This window comes from Myotis davidii, unplaced genomic scaffold (genome assembly GCF_000327345.1).
Source record: "Myotis davidii unplaced genomic scaffold, ASM32734v1 scaffold10, whole genome shotgun sequence".
Lineage (NCBI taxonomy): Eukaryota > Metazoa > Chordata > Mammalia > Chiroptera > Vespertilionidae > Myotis > Myotis davidii.
In genome coordinates, this window is record NW_006283544.1 from 2,888,206 (window position 1) to 2,902,392 (window position 14,187).

The following is a 14,187-nucleotide window of genomic DNA, read 5'->3' on the forward strand; positions in this document are numbered from 1 at the left end:
AGTGCTCTTCAATTATTTCACCTCAATGGCTACGGTGACTGATCTGTGAGTGGCTATCTTTCTCAACCTGAACCAATCCCAAGGTCTGAAAATCAGTGATAATTAATATGTTAAAATTCAGGTACTATTCAAAGTTTTTAACTTATTTAATCACTAGAGGCTTGATGCACAAAATTTGTGCAAGTGTAGGCCTTCCTTTCCCCAGCTGCCAGCTTCGCATCCCCAGCCCCACACCTGCCTTGGCCTGGCATCTGCTATCACATCCCCCCAGTTCCCTGGTTCCATGGAGCACCCCCTCTGCCCCCGCGGGTTGGTGGCCTGGACCTCCCTCTGCGGGGTGATCATGGGTCGATGGCGGGCCTGGTGCCAGTGTGTCATAGCATGGTCCTCTGGACAGTCATTTTGCTGTTCGGTTGTTCAGTTGATTTGCATATTACACTTTTCTTATTATAGATAATTACAATACAATGAAGTAGATACAACATTTATTTCCCCCTTTTCAGATAAGGAAATTGAGGTACAGGAATGTAAACCTGTCCTAGATCATACACAGACTGGGTTTAGAGTTACCGGCGCCTTGCTTCACATCCCTCACATTCTTAACAACTACCTAATGCTGTCCTTGATGACTTCTTTACCCAGAAATGCGTATCTGTCCCAAGATGACCCAATCAGAACCTTTTCTTGGAACTGTTTTTTTTTTTTTTTTTACCTTGTATATCAAGAACGCTAATCTCATCTCTGGTGGCGGAGTTAGAAGCATTGAGCCTGGTTGCTGCTAGGCACAATGAATCCAGCTGTGTGGAATAAGCCAGACTGAGAAACCGAGGAAGATATCCTGAAAAACGTGTCTTCAGAGTTCAGAGATATCTGAGGAAATATTTGAATATCTGGTTGTAGTCATCTCTGAGACTCACTGGAGCCCTGACCTCCTATTAATGTGATGATGTGAGCTTATTTAACACCCTTTCTGGATAAACTAGCTTAAATGTAAAGCTCATAACTAAGAGTCATGAGTAATTAAGGGCACCGATCTGCATAGCTGTGGGAGAGTCTTTAACAGTGCTCAGTCATCCAGAGGGATAGCAGATTGCTGCTTTAATCCTGGCTGGGGATTCACCAGACAGTTGTGTTAGGAAAACAGGGAGCAAATAAGTTGAGCATGTGAAAGATCGTCAGGTGGGAAAATAAGTGAGATCAGAAGGGAGTGTATTATATTGGAAAATAAAGAAGGCCCTGAAGTAAGCTGGGGAAGCAATTTCAGGTCTCAAGACTTAGTTACCTCTCTTTTTTTATTTGGGGATGAAAATAATTGCCTGTCAAAAAAATAATAATTGCCTGTCTTTTTCATGTGTTATGAGGATTAAATGAGATAATCTATACAGAGTATTTAACACAGTGCCTGGCATATATAGGAATTGCTGCCTAAATGTTGCTGTAGTTGAGATAGGTACCAGGTGCTGTAGGGAAATAGATTCTTGGAGAAGGCATGTTTGCTGATAATGGGAGACAAAAGAAGGCATGTTTGGAGACAAATTGAAATCAGATAGGTAAAAGGAGGCAGATATTCCTTTGTTTTATGCTTCCATGCCCACTTGTTCACCCCCTAACTTGCAATACAGGTGATACTGGACTCTCCTACACACATTCCATACAGGCCGAAGTCATAGTCCAAAAAATGTAAATAGATAGCTTCAATGATAAATCTTAGGTACTATGCAAACTCAATAAAGACCAAAAATGAAATTCAAAACACTGTTAAACAATTAACTTTTAGGTGTTTCTTTGCAAAGTGCTTAGCTATCAAAACATTAATACACATGTAATTGCATTATTACTGACGAAAACTTTCGTGTTTGTAACAAATGTGATTTCAGCTTGTACTTTTGCAATGAGTGATGAAGCAACTTCCAGATGGAGAGGTTCAATTTGTGAGATCTTCCCCAGTCTATTCACATTGGCTTTAACTTTCCTTTTAAATTACAGAGAGAATTCCCAAAATTTCAAATAGCCCCAAGAGATCTGGGGGAAATAGCTAATCTCTTTCCATGAACATGCTAACAAAAGCAATTTCTTACTGAACTATATGTTACCCAGTGGGACTGATAATGAATCTGCATTATGGTAACCTTTATAAGAAGGGAAGATAAGAAGACCTTTTGGGGAGGTGTATTTATTAGGTGGTGAATGTCTCTCTCTCTGCTTGTGGATTTTTCTGTTCAGATCCACTTTTCACTGAACTGTGCTCAGACCTTCTGTCTTTCTGCTTCCAGCAACGCCTCTGAATTTATAATACCCATTCTATTTCATACCATAATGTCAAATACCCATGTGCTGTACAGCTTTCTCAGTGTTCAATTTCTATCATTTTCAAAGGGCACTTTCTTTTCATAGCGGATTCTGGGCTTTGTACTAATTTCCTTCTAGGATTCATAAGGAGTTCAAACTTGTGTTTATTTGTTTATAATTAGGAAATGGGGCGGGGGGGGACTTGTATGTTGTCATCCAAATATAATGCAAGCAGCATTTACTGGGAGTCTCCTACAGAGGGCACCTTCACCTTATTGGAAACCCAACTGAAAGAGAAACTCAATGGTTACCAGAGAAATAACTAATTCTTCAAGTCAGAAGCACTCGCTTGTTTTTGCTAACCAGTTTTCTTCTCTGTGGTATCTTTGTTACCTTATCTGTAATGGAAAAGAACTGGCACCCTCTTTATAATTATTCATAGATACAGGCCAGTAACACTACCTTATTATTATGTTCAGCTTGCTTGTGGGTGAGCTGGAGACAGCTGTTCATATTACCTAAGAGGCAACAGATCAATGAAAGGAAGGGAAGGACAAGTTTTGAGCTGCCTTTTTGCAACAATGTCTTTTATACAACAGAGGGTATTTTTAAAGCATTGTATTGGAAAACAAAGGCTGATAATAAAGTAAAATGTTTACAAAACAATCCTCTGCTGTGTTGTTATGATTAGTAAGTGCTTTTAGACTAAACTTACTTTAATGCAAACAAAAAGTAAATAGTTTTTTGCTGGTTTTTTTGGATACCAAAGATACCAGGAGTTATACACTATAAATCTAAAGAAAGTAATTGCTATTTAGAAAATTCTGAAAATAGGCATGTGTGAGTGTATGTGTGCAAAGTAATTCCTTGAAACTGTTTCTGTGTAATGAAACTAAAAAAATATATTTTAGTGATTATATTATTAAAATAAGATACTAACTGTAAAAATGTAAATACATTTTCATAGAAAATATTCTTTTAAAATTATTCAGTGTTAAGTGCTATACACATCTAGACTTTTAACACAGCATTACTTTGAATATCTGTTATATAATAGTTAATGATCTTAACTATGTATACACATCATTTTGCATATTTACATTTGGCTATTCCTAATTTGGAGGCTTCTTTTGGGTATTCAGCAAGTAGTAGTTAAATTTACTAAAATATTTTGGCTAAGAAAACTTATCAAGAAATCGATGCTAATTATTCCTGAATATTAAGGTTAAAAACAATATTGAAGTCATGAGTTTATCTCTACATTTGCGATATAAAATATTGTTTGTTTAGTTGCTGAATGTGCTCTCTAATGTTTATATTTTCAATAGCTTATCAATTATACAATATTAATTCTGTATTTTCATATTCTGTGCTTAGAAGTAATTAAACCTTGAATTGCTACTATTAACATGTAGCATTTGGGAACATTTTTGTTTTTCTCTAAGTTCAATTTGACATAGAGTACAACTAAATGTAAATGCATTTTAGCTATTAAAATTACTTTGCTCATGTCTTTTTAAATAATGTTTTATTTATTTAAGTTCCTATTAGGACCAAAATGTTCAGACTATTGAAAATTGTAATTCTTTAGTAGTAATCATCATCAGTTTGTCAAACAAATCATTTACAAAAAAATATAACAAAGAAACTCCTGGACAACTTGTACTTAAATTTGTGCAGGTGCTATTATCATTGTGCTTCAAGATCAGTTCCATTAGTTTCTGTGGGAAAAAGACCCATTTTCTTGCTCAGCTGAGCTGGTTGCCTTGTCCTAGAAACGCCTAGAGTACGGCCCCTATCCACTTGCCCAGGCCTTCCCACCTCATTGTTGACATTTCCTGGAGTTCAGTGGTTTCTCCCACTTTGTTACATTCCAGAGCTCAAGGCACTTCTTTGAAGATACAAGACCATTCAAGTCTTCTCTACTTTGCAGCTTCACTCTAAAGAGAGAGTAAATGAAAAAGCCATGCAGTTCAGACAATTTAAATGGGGCAGCAGGAGGGCATGCTATTGCTCTGCTGGGAATAGCTGTGAGTGACCCTGAATCAACTCTTGGGGGGAAAAAAGTTGGCGTGGAGTGACCTTTCTTGAAATCAGGATGAAAACAGTAGGAGAAAGAGGTTGGATAGTCCCCTATGGAAAAGTAAACTGTGGCTGGGAAGAGACTACAGAAAAGGAATGTGTTGACACAGTCAACTGCGGGTTTAATTCCTGATTTTGCAAAGCACTTCAACAGGTGGCTTTAATTGGTAGATGCTGCCCTTTTTAACCAAAGAAAACAGGGTTAGTCACAAAAGTCAAGGAACTCCAGGGGTTTTTGCAGTTTAACTTTCTAACATCACGTATCAGTTAAGAAATTCTAAAGGTTTCAAAATCTTATCCTGAAATCACAATATTTCCCCAACTCTTTTTCAGGATTCCCCACCCTCATCATGCTGCATTGTAGCACATGTGTGCATACACCTAAGTAGCCACTGAGAACATCAGTAGCTCTATTAGAACTTACAGACATTCAATATACGTGTATGTCATACAATGATATCATACTACATGATATCCACTGCACTATCATATAGTGGGAGAAACAGGCAGAAAACTGTGAGTCCAGATTCAACTCTGCCAGTTTATTATTTGTTCAGTCCCCTTATATGAGAAATGAAAAAAAAGGAAATATTTTCCTCTGCTTACTTCAAAAAGGTCTCCTTCATGGAGAGTTGTGGTTGGGGGTAAGGGGAATCAGTGAGGACTTTAGTCTACCTGGCTTAAGCCTCAACTCCTTGTGAGTATAAAAGGAAGCGCTCATATTTTGCTAATTGTCAGTTTCCTCTTTGCCAAGATCAGGGGTGAATCAAATAGGCTGACCCGACAGTTCCATGCTGGGAATGTTTCTGAGCTTGCCTCTTAGCTTTAACGAAAAGATCTGAGAACCACTGGTGGTGTCAGGCCTGGCCATTGGATGGAGAAGTGGGAGGAGGAGAACTGCAATCCCAGGAAGAGATGGTCTTCTAGGACCATCAAATTTCAATCATGTTATGGCAATAAGATGCCATTGAGATCATGTGTATGAAGGTCCGTTCAGGATGGATATCTTTTTCTTCTTTACATCATTAGCAACCAGTATACAATCAGTACACAAAAAATAAGTGTGTTTTGTAGAAGGGAGAATGTGAGTTACATGGAAGTGATGGTAGTATGAATGTAGCCGCCGTACAAATTGTTGCACACACAATCCTGCATTTCCTCATCCGCTGGGACGGCACTTCAGAGTCTCATGTGTATTTTCAGTCTTGGTGAAGATGCCCCAGTGCTCCCCAATGGAAACATTTTCTCTGTGTAGGTCCCAGATACAAGCCTTTGCAATAGATCTAACATTCTCTTTTCCAGCAATTTGAAACCCAGCTTATTAGCATCTGTGAAATTTTTGCCTCAAGAATTCTCCTAAATTAGCTGGATATTAAAGCAGAAATGAGCATATCTAAAATTTTGTTACTCTTCAATATCCTGGCCTGAATCAAGTCATATGTGGTTTGAGAATGAGCACTTTACACGATTTGGGAACAAAGGAAATGGGTGGCATAATATAGAGGCAGTTTTAATTATCCAGTTGACATTTATTGAGCACCCAGCAAGCGCAAAGCAGTATAGTAGCTGTTTGAAAGGCAGAGAAATGACTTGAGACCACCTGAAGAGAAACATATCAACAAGTGTGAAAGCATAAGATAATTGCCTTGCCCATTGGAATGCATGGTGACAGTTATTAGGACACACAAGGATTAATCAGCGGAGATTCCTGGATGTGCTGAATCTTGAGCCAATCATTCAATTATAAATACTGACTTATACAGGAAAGAGTCATTTTCTTTAGAGCCTTCCCTAACTACACAAGTATGGATAGGCTGGACTTCTGAATGAACCGAACTCTTGTTCAAAAACTAAAATAACTTTAGGACATATGAGGAAAGCATGTGCCTGAGGCTGGCAAGAGTGCAATCTTCTTCCTTCCTCCCCTTCCAATGCCATTATACTCAGAGTCTATACTTTATGTTAAACAAGAGTAAAGGCCTGTGAAGAATTCATAGGTAGCAGTTCCTTACATAATGCCCTGTCAGTATCCCACGGTCTCCTCCTGAAAACTGGTGGAGTGAGGGGTTGAATGGGAAAATCTATTCAAGTAAAAAATTAACAAATTACAACCTGGCACAGACATTATTAGTAGAGGGTTGCATCGCTATCAGTACCGGTCACTTTTAAAAGTTAAAGTTAATTTCTAAGTTTAAAATGGGCCAAGTATATCCTCAAAGCTGTTGTGTGCATCCTTTCCCATTGTATTGTTTAAAGAAGGCACTTTGGTTACAAGATTCAACCTTTGCTAAAACATAAAGCTGAGACAATCACAACAAAACACCTCCCCCTTAAAACTAACACTTCAGAGCCTGTGAAATCAAAAGAAAAATTCTTTCTCTCCTCCCTAGTCCCACAGCCCCTCAGGATTTTAAATGGTAATGACCAGTTCATTTGAGAAAATGGCATTTTAGTGCTTCCCTTCACAAGCTCTTAAGGCGGATAAGGTGTCTTTTTCCCAGTGATGTGCACCTCCTTTTGTTTTCTGGCATTACTGGAACTGACCTGGCATGGATCACTGGGTGAACAGGCGATCTTAAACACTTCTCATATAAATTACTGGTTCCTTTCCAAGTGCAATTGCTCACAGAGTAATACACCATTTTACAACTCTGATAGCAAAGTCTCTTCCTTCTGTCAGCTCCTCCCCCACTCCCACCCCCACCCCCAAGAGATGAACAGACAAAAAATGATGGAGAGGTGAACCTCAGAAATGTACATTCTGGTTTAACCTTGAATATATACACAGTGTGCAATTTGGGATCCTTCAATTCTCATCTCAAACCTTCTTTTCCTGTTTAAAAGCCATCAGCAAAAAATAAAAATGTCACACTCTACATATGTGGACACTATAAAAAGCAAAGCAGTAATAAATATGGAAGTCTACTAAAGTGTCTTTTCAAAATTTTCCAGAAAACAATGCTTACATTTTATGATCCACATTTGTTAGGTAGAAATGACACATCTTGCTCCCATGCAAATGAGGCTTACTATTAATTGAACACTCCAAGAATCACCGGATGCTAATGATGGTCACATTTTCCAAGCCATTGTCTTTTTTTCCCATGAACTCTAAAGACAAGGTATATTTTTCCTGACAGTTGACTCGGATCAGAGCTTGCAGTATTGTATTTCAGGTTGTGGCTCTGTAAAACCCTGTAACTTTCTTTGAAGTTAAACAGTGTCAATCTGTTTCCATGTCTGAATAACTCTTAGAAGAGCCTGCCTGACCCAAGTCAACTCTTTGAAACATACTATTTCCCCATAATTGATGTTCCAAATGAATGTCCTTTCATAATAAAATGTGCTGGAAAACAAAACAGCTTTGCATCCCGCACAAGTTGCATCATAATTAAATTTTATTTTATCCCATCGAGGCATGCTAAATGTTGAGCAAAATATAATTTTAAGTAATTTGTTTGTATTCTTATCTGTAGGAGTTGGAAATTAACAGCGTTGCTAGTTTGCGTTTACTGTTAAGCCTGGAGAGCAGAGAGATTGCTTTGCAAACATTACAGTTATTATGTCTGCAGTTGGTACTCTTTGTATAAATTATTGATCAGCCAGCTTATTTTTCTTTCTGCTTAATGGATATTATAGCATAGCCGTTTACAACGCTATAGTTAAGGTTGTGTCAGCACTTCCATTATAATAAACCCTCTGTTACAGGGGGTTTATAACTTGTTGTAAAAATTTGCTCTGGGCTGAAACTTGACATACAAGATCTCAGGCTGGAAGGTGGCAATTGTTCTTCTTTCAACTTTTTAAAAAATCTTTTTGTTCTGAAGGGTAATAAACAAATAAACAGTATTCTCTTTTAACAATCCTGAACTATCTGACTTCAAATAGAACAATTTTATAGGCTATTTATTACACAATGACCTCTTCTTTTATTTAATAAAGCAAAGAGAAAGGGCCAAGATAAGTTAAAACAACAACAACAAAAAGCAGACAGTGAATCAATAGAAACTTTTATAGTCAGGTTTAGTACATTTCTTCTAACATTACAAATTATACAATACTTTGTTTTAATATTAAACATGCATTCACACTACACAAGACTTCTTCCCACCCCCATTCCCAACTGTGTATCTGTTAGGCAGTCCATGTCTTAATACTGACCTTCTTTAGAATAAAATGAGTTTTATGTTATTAAAAGAGAGAGGAGTAAGAGAATGAGGAAATGCTACGAATGCAAAGATGCAATTAAAGATAGAATATTTATTAAAAACTAGGGATTTAAATACCTGGCTGACTTTTTAACCTTACTTCAACCCAGTATGTCATTCCTCTCACAATGGCCTGATTTAAGAGATGGAGGGAATTAATCTCAATTTATATTATTCTAGTTGCTGCTTCCTTCTACAATCCAAGTCTAAAATGATCTCACTGTGTTTGTTTTGTTATCGAATATTTGGCTGTGCAACACAATACCAACCCACAGATGGAATTAGGACACTTACACAGGAAGTAAGTACTGATGGGCAAGTATAACTAAATTATCATAAGGAGTTCACCTCTTCTCATGGAAATAATGCAGTTTGGAGGCAGAAAAACAATTCCATGATGATTCTTTTTTTCTTTGTAACTCTTTTTTCTCTACCCTCTGGGTAGAGAGATTTCTTAAAATGTGCTTCATAATCAGCCACATGTCGCCTTCATTCTGAACCAGGAGAAAAGTGGGTGAGAAAAGAAGGTTAGGGAGGGAGCAACAGTGGTGCCAAACACAAGCCATTTTGCGTTAGATAAGCGGTTCTCAACCTGTGGGTCTCGACCCCTAAGTAGCAAAGAAAATAATTTTATGGTTGGGTCACAACATGAGGAACTGTATTTAAAGGGCCAGAAGGTTGAGAACCACTGCTTTAGATCATTGCTAAAGGCATTCAGCATACATATAGATAGTCCATGCATTCCCAAACTGCAAAACAAGTCCATGTTATTTGTAACCATTTTCACCACTTCTTTATTAAGAATGGGATATTCTGTAACATAAAGTTTGAGTACTGCAGGTTAGAGTGTGTTCACCTTGAGCTCCCCACCTTCTGTCCTTTGGGTAATTTATCAGGCGCAGAGAGAATTTATCAATTCTCTCTGCGCCTGATTAGAGAATGTAGCAGTGAGATAAAAGTCATACTCCTTGTTCTGGAAAAGAGGCAGGCAATTGGAAAAAAGAGGGAGACTGTGGAAGTGAGACTCACTGAGAGACAGAAGTTGGAACCCTAAGTGGAGAGGCAGAGTGGAAAAGAGCAAAAGTAGAGAAGTCTTTACTTAAGGCAGCCTGGGCTGAGCTGATTGGTGAGGCCGTGTGTCTGAGTTAAAAAGGCTTGAGAGAGTTACTTGGCATAATTTCTCCGTCTTCAATGATTTACTACTGAAGTGCAAACATCAATTTTGGACTCTCTCCTGAGAAACGTTTAACAAAGTCAGTGAACTACTGGTACCCTGATATCTTTCTAGATTTGCCAAACTTAGATAGCTCTTTAATAAACCTCTGCCTGAAGTTTATCTCAATCTTTTTTCTTCTTCTTCTTCTTCTATTAAGGACATAGGTCCATCAGTAAATATGCAGATGTTAGAATAACCTTCCTCTTTACTTCTTTCTCCGTTGTGATGTATCTTAGAATTGTTCAGAAGTGCACTCTATTGTTAAAGCTATTTGTGCCGGGTGTGCTAATGCACTCTTTGATTGAGTGAATTAGCAGTCATAACAATCTGGCAGTCTGGCCATAGAAGTGTGCTCAAATTGATTTGTGTTATGGCTGGACTGGAAAATCTAGTGTTAGTTGTTTTTTGCCCTGGGGCATTGTTCGTACGAAACTCCACTTTTCATTTAATTTTCCAATACATTTTGAAAGATGGAAATGCTTGTGATCAACATTTGATCCACTTGCATTATTTAAAAAAAAATTCTGAAAGTAATTTCAGATTCCAAAAAACCTTGCTTTCAATTAGAGTAAACATAATTAGAGTGACGTCGTGCTCAGAATGGTAAGTCTGCCTTTGAATCTATTAAGCATGTTATCTCCTTGTCCTGTCACTAAAAGGGATTCAGTAGATATCTGAAGTATACATCTGTATTTTTCTGTGCATGCTTCTAATTGAACTTGGCAAAAAATTAAAAGGATAAAATTGTAATGACCCTTTTCTTGTTGCCCTATCTGCATATGCTCAAATTGTTTTTGTATCATTTAGTGATGCTATAAAAAAAGAGGATACTCAAAGCTTTCAGGAAATTTTGAGATATGCAAGAAACACATTCAAATATGTATTGCCAGTTAATCATTTAGGTTAGATTCTAGGAAATATGCATTTTTCAATCTTTTTCTTTCAAATAACTATATCAGTTGCTATATTGAAATTCTGAAGGTTTAAAGACATGAATTATCCTGGCTTTGTCAATATTTGTATCTTTCTGACAATCTTCTGCTTTGCAGTCATTTACCAGAATTATAATGCAGCATGAATAAACCTAAAAAATGACTATTGATTACAGAGAAAGCTTTGTGAAATCATTTAGTCAGTTTCCCTACTTGAGAAATCATTAAATAAAATAGGTCAATATATAAGGATGAAATGGATGTAATACAATGCCATGCCCCCTTGAGTTATAAAAAGGTCAAAAATAAATCCCCATGGAATTCATGATTTTATACTCATAAAATAAAATGATACTTACCAAATCCCAACTACAAGTCCACCTTTCTACATATTTATTCTTCTTTTTTTAAAACCACAGGTTTTGAAAGTATATGTTTATGTTTCCCTGTTTCAATAGAAGCATTTCCTTGTCTCTGCCCCTTTTAACCAAATAGGATGCCCTCATCTTCCGACTCAAGTGCCTCTTGTCATCCCAGGTATTCACGGGGACTTTAGCGGCAACAGCTACTCTGTATTTTCTTACTGTCTCCTGCAACCTTACAGCTTTTCTCAAAACTGCATTTTGTACTGCACTGAACTCTGCATCCCGGGCCGATTTTTGTTAATAGATGGTGAGACCTGAGACCACTCTATTAGTTCCCATTCATAGGGATCTTGTGGGGGGCAGGGGAGGAGGAAGGAGAAAGAGGAGAGGAGGGGCCAGAAGGGGGCAGAGGGAGGGAAGAAAATACCTTCCCTGAACTGGTACAAGCTCAGCTTCAAAGGATATCCTAGGAAAGAAATTAAAGACTTCTTAATTAGTGCAGCAATTAAGCTTTCTTGGTAGCATTTTAATCAGCAGAGGCCCTATCAAAGGACAAACAGAACGATTTGCAGGTCTTTGAATTTTAAACAGTCTTATTGATTTCAGCACAATACGTCTTCACAAAACACAGGGAGAATTTTCTAATATCAGTTACAGTACTTTGAATTTTGCTTATGCAAATTGAGTGCAGGTTGGAAGAGAGGAGAAGAAGGAAGAGGACCTGAAACAACCAAAGACGTAAAACAATAAATAAACAAGACAGAAGCTTTGAAAGCTAAAAATGCAATGGAAAGAGGGAGAGTTTGAAATTTCCGTGGAGCTGACTTATCTGTTGTTAAATACTGTTTGCCTTAATCATTGATAACATTTCTAAAAAAAAAAAAAATCTGAAAAAATGTCAAGGCTTTTCTTTCCTATATATTTTAATTTGCATTATAGGCTTTTTCTGATCCTATTGTTTGATCTGAGGAGTGAGTGATAGTTCCTAGAAACAGTTTAGAGAGCAGAGGTAGGGGGGGGAAAGGAGGAAGCCCCCCATTCAGGTGGGGGCAAATGCCCAAAGCCCTGCTTCTGAATAGAGCACGTGCTGCGAGGCACAGGTTTCCCTGCAGAAAATGTGGAGTTTGCTTCCCAGCAGAGTGGGATTATGGTTCGGTCAGCTATCATTACTTCCCATCTGTGGCTGCTGAATGTGGAAGCTATTGGGTGAGTGACGGTTTAAGGAAACGTGAGAAATGAGAATGGTAAGGGCAGATGCGGGGCACTTAATTACCATTTATTTTCCGTTTGCAGATCTAGAATCTAAAATGAAGAAACTGTGGTTTAGCGTTTTTAAGACTATGCCAAAGTTTATTACAGTTGTGCATGCGATTCCAAAATAAAATTAGTTTTGGGGGGGCTTAATATCTTCTTTCTCTCCTTCATCCATTAACATAGTAATTTGGCATATTTTAAAGGTAATATTTTCTAAAACATGCGTAGACACCTAATGAGGTGTTTTGATGTATGTGCTGTATATCAAATCTTTATTTTTAAATAAGAACAGATGTGAAACACAGAAAATTAAGATAAGTGATTCTGAATATGTTAAAAGACATTGGCCAAGTAACTATATATTGACTAATAATTTACTAAGATAACTAGGCCAAAAAACTGTGTACACTTTAGCTATATTTGTAGAATTGTATCTACTTTTTGGCAACAATCAATTTTCTGAATTCTTATGACCCAGGAAAGCCTCCTGATATAATTGCTACACCCCAAAAAGTTTAGCATAAACTTAGACAAATCAGTTAACAGTGTAATATTTCTCTAGCTATTCCCACCTTTTAACACTAAACTTCAAAAAGCTTAAAGAATTGAAATTATAAAGAGAAATGTGATCATTTCAATGCCAAAATGGCAGAAACTTCATTATAAAATTTCTCAATACTATGAAACTGGTGCTAATAGTTTGTTTCAAATCTGTCCAAAGCTATAGCATTGTTTTTATCTTGTGAAGTTAGTGAACGTGTGTAGACAGGTTTAGAGCCCAATTATTTAAGGTTCCTAGAGATATACACAGAGAAGACTGACCTACACTCAAATCGTATGCTGGTCAGAAGCCCCTGAATAAATACCTTCATGCAACAAGTTAGAAAAGGAAGAAAAGGAGAGGGGACAGCAAGGAAGAAGAGTCAGTCTAAATTCAGCCTAATGTTTTTAAGATAGCTACCCTTTCTGTCTCACAAGTCAGGCAGTAAGCTTTGTTTCTGTTCTTTTCCTTATTTAGAAAACACATTTGCACTGACAAACTGAATAGGACCTTCCCAAATAGGAATATAATAAGTATCCACATAACATTAGCAACTGACCTTGGGTCTGAAAGGATGTAAAGACAGTTGATAACTGTGCAAGGCAGGTGAATTAATTACAGAGTTTTAGGTAAGAAAAATCGGCGTTTTCTTCTTTTTTACTTTCTAAATCTTAAAAGGTGCCTGAAGTCTCCACATTTTCTAAGCACAAGAAGCATGCTGACCTCCTCTTGGGGCAAAAGTGAAGTTATTCTGGGCGATCCACATCAGGGCAAGCATTTCTTTCCTTCCACAATCTATTAGGAAATAAGGAATTGAACACAGAGCACCCCATTATTCTCAAGCGATGCCACTGACTTTTCCCCCACAACTTGAAAACTGTCCTCGCATTTTCACTAGCTTTATCCAAGCAAATAATTTAATAGATAAAATATACGCTTTGCTTACATGTGAATTTTTCTCAAAATAATTTCTTAATAATCATAAAGTGAGGGCGTGTGCTTTCTTTTACATCTCATTAAAAAGAAAGAAACAAACAAACAGTAGAGATGTCTCCTAAATCCTTGAAGGACAGATTGAAGCGCTCCGGCTCCTCTTTAAGTTGGCAGGCGGTGGCTTCGTAGGTTTTGGAAAAAAAAAAACAATACGAGTCATCGCGGACGAAATGGAATAGGAGACGTACAATCTAACGGTAGTGGAAGAGAAGTAGATGATCTCTCCTTTTCCTATCGCCACTTCAGTATCTCTGGCTTTTCCTCTCTGTGCCTCCCTTAGTTTCTTTCCTTACCCCCCTTTCCCCAT

At 37.5% G+C, this 14,187-nt stretch overlaps 1 long non-coding RNA gene across 1 annotated transcript; it reads right to left on the minus strand.

Moving 5' to 3' along the window:
- Window positions 1–7,595: 7,595 nt before the first annotated feature.
- On the minus strand, window positions 7,596–14,177 carry LOC107183273. The gene is made up of 3 exons (XR_001514063.1): window positions 13,834–14,177; window positions 13,447–13,682; window positions 7,596–9,073 (listed from the first exon to the last, which is right to left on the minus strand). It is a non-coding gene; the product is annotated as an uncharacterized LOC107183273 (long non-coding RNA).
- Between the last annotated feature and the right edge of the window lie 10 nt (window positions 14,178–14,187).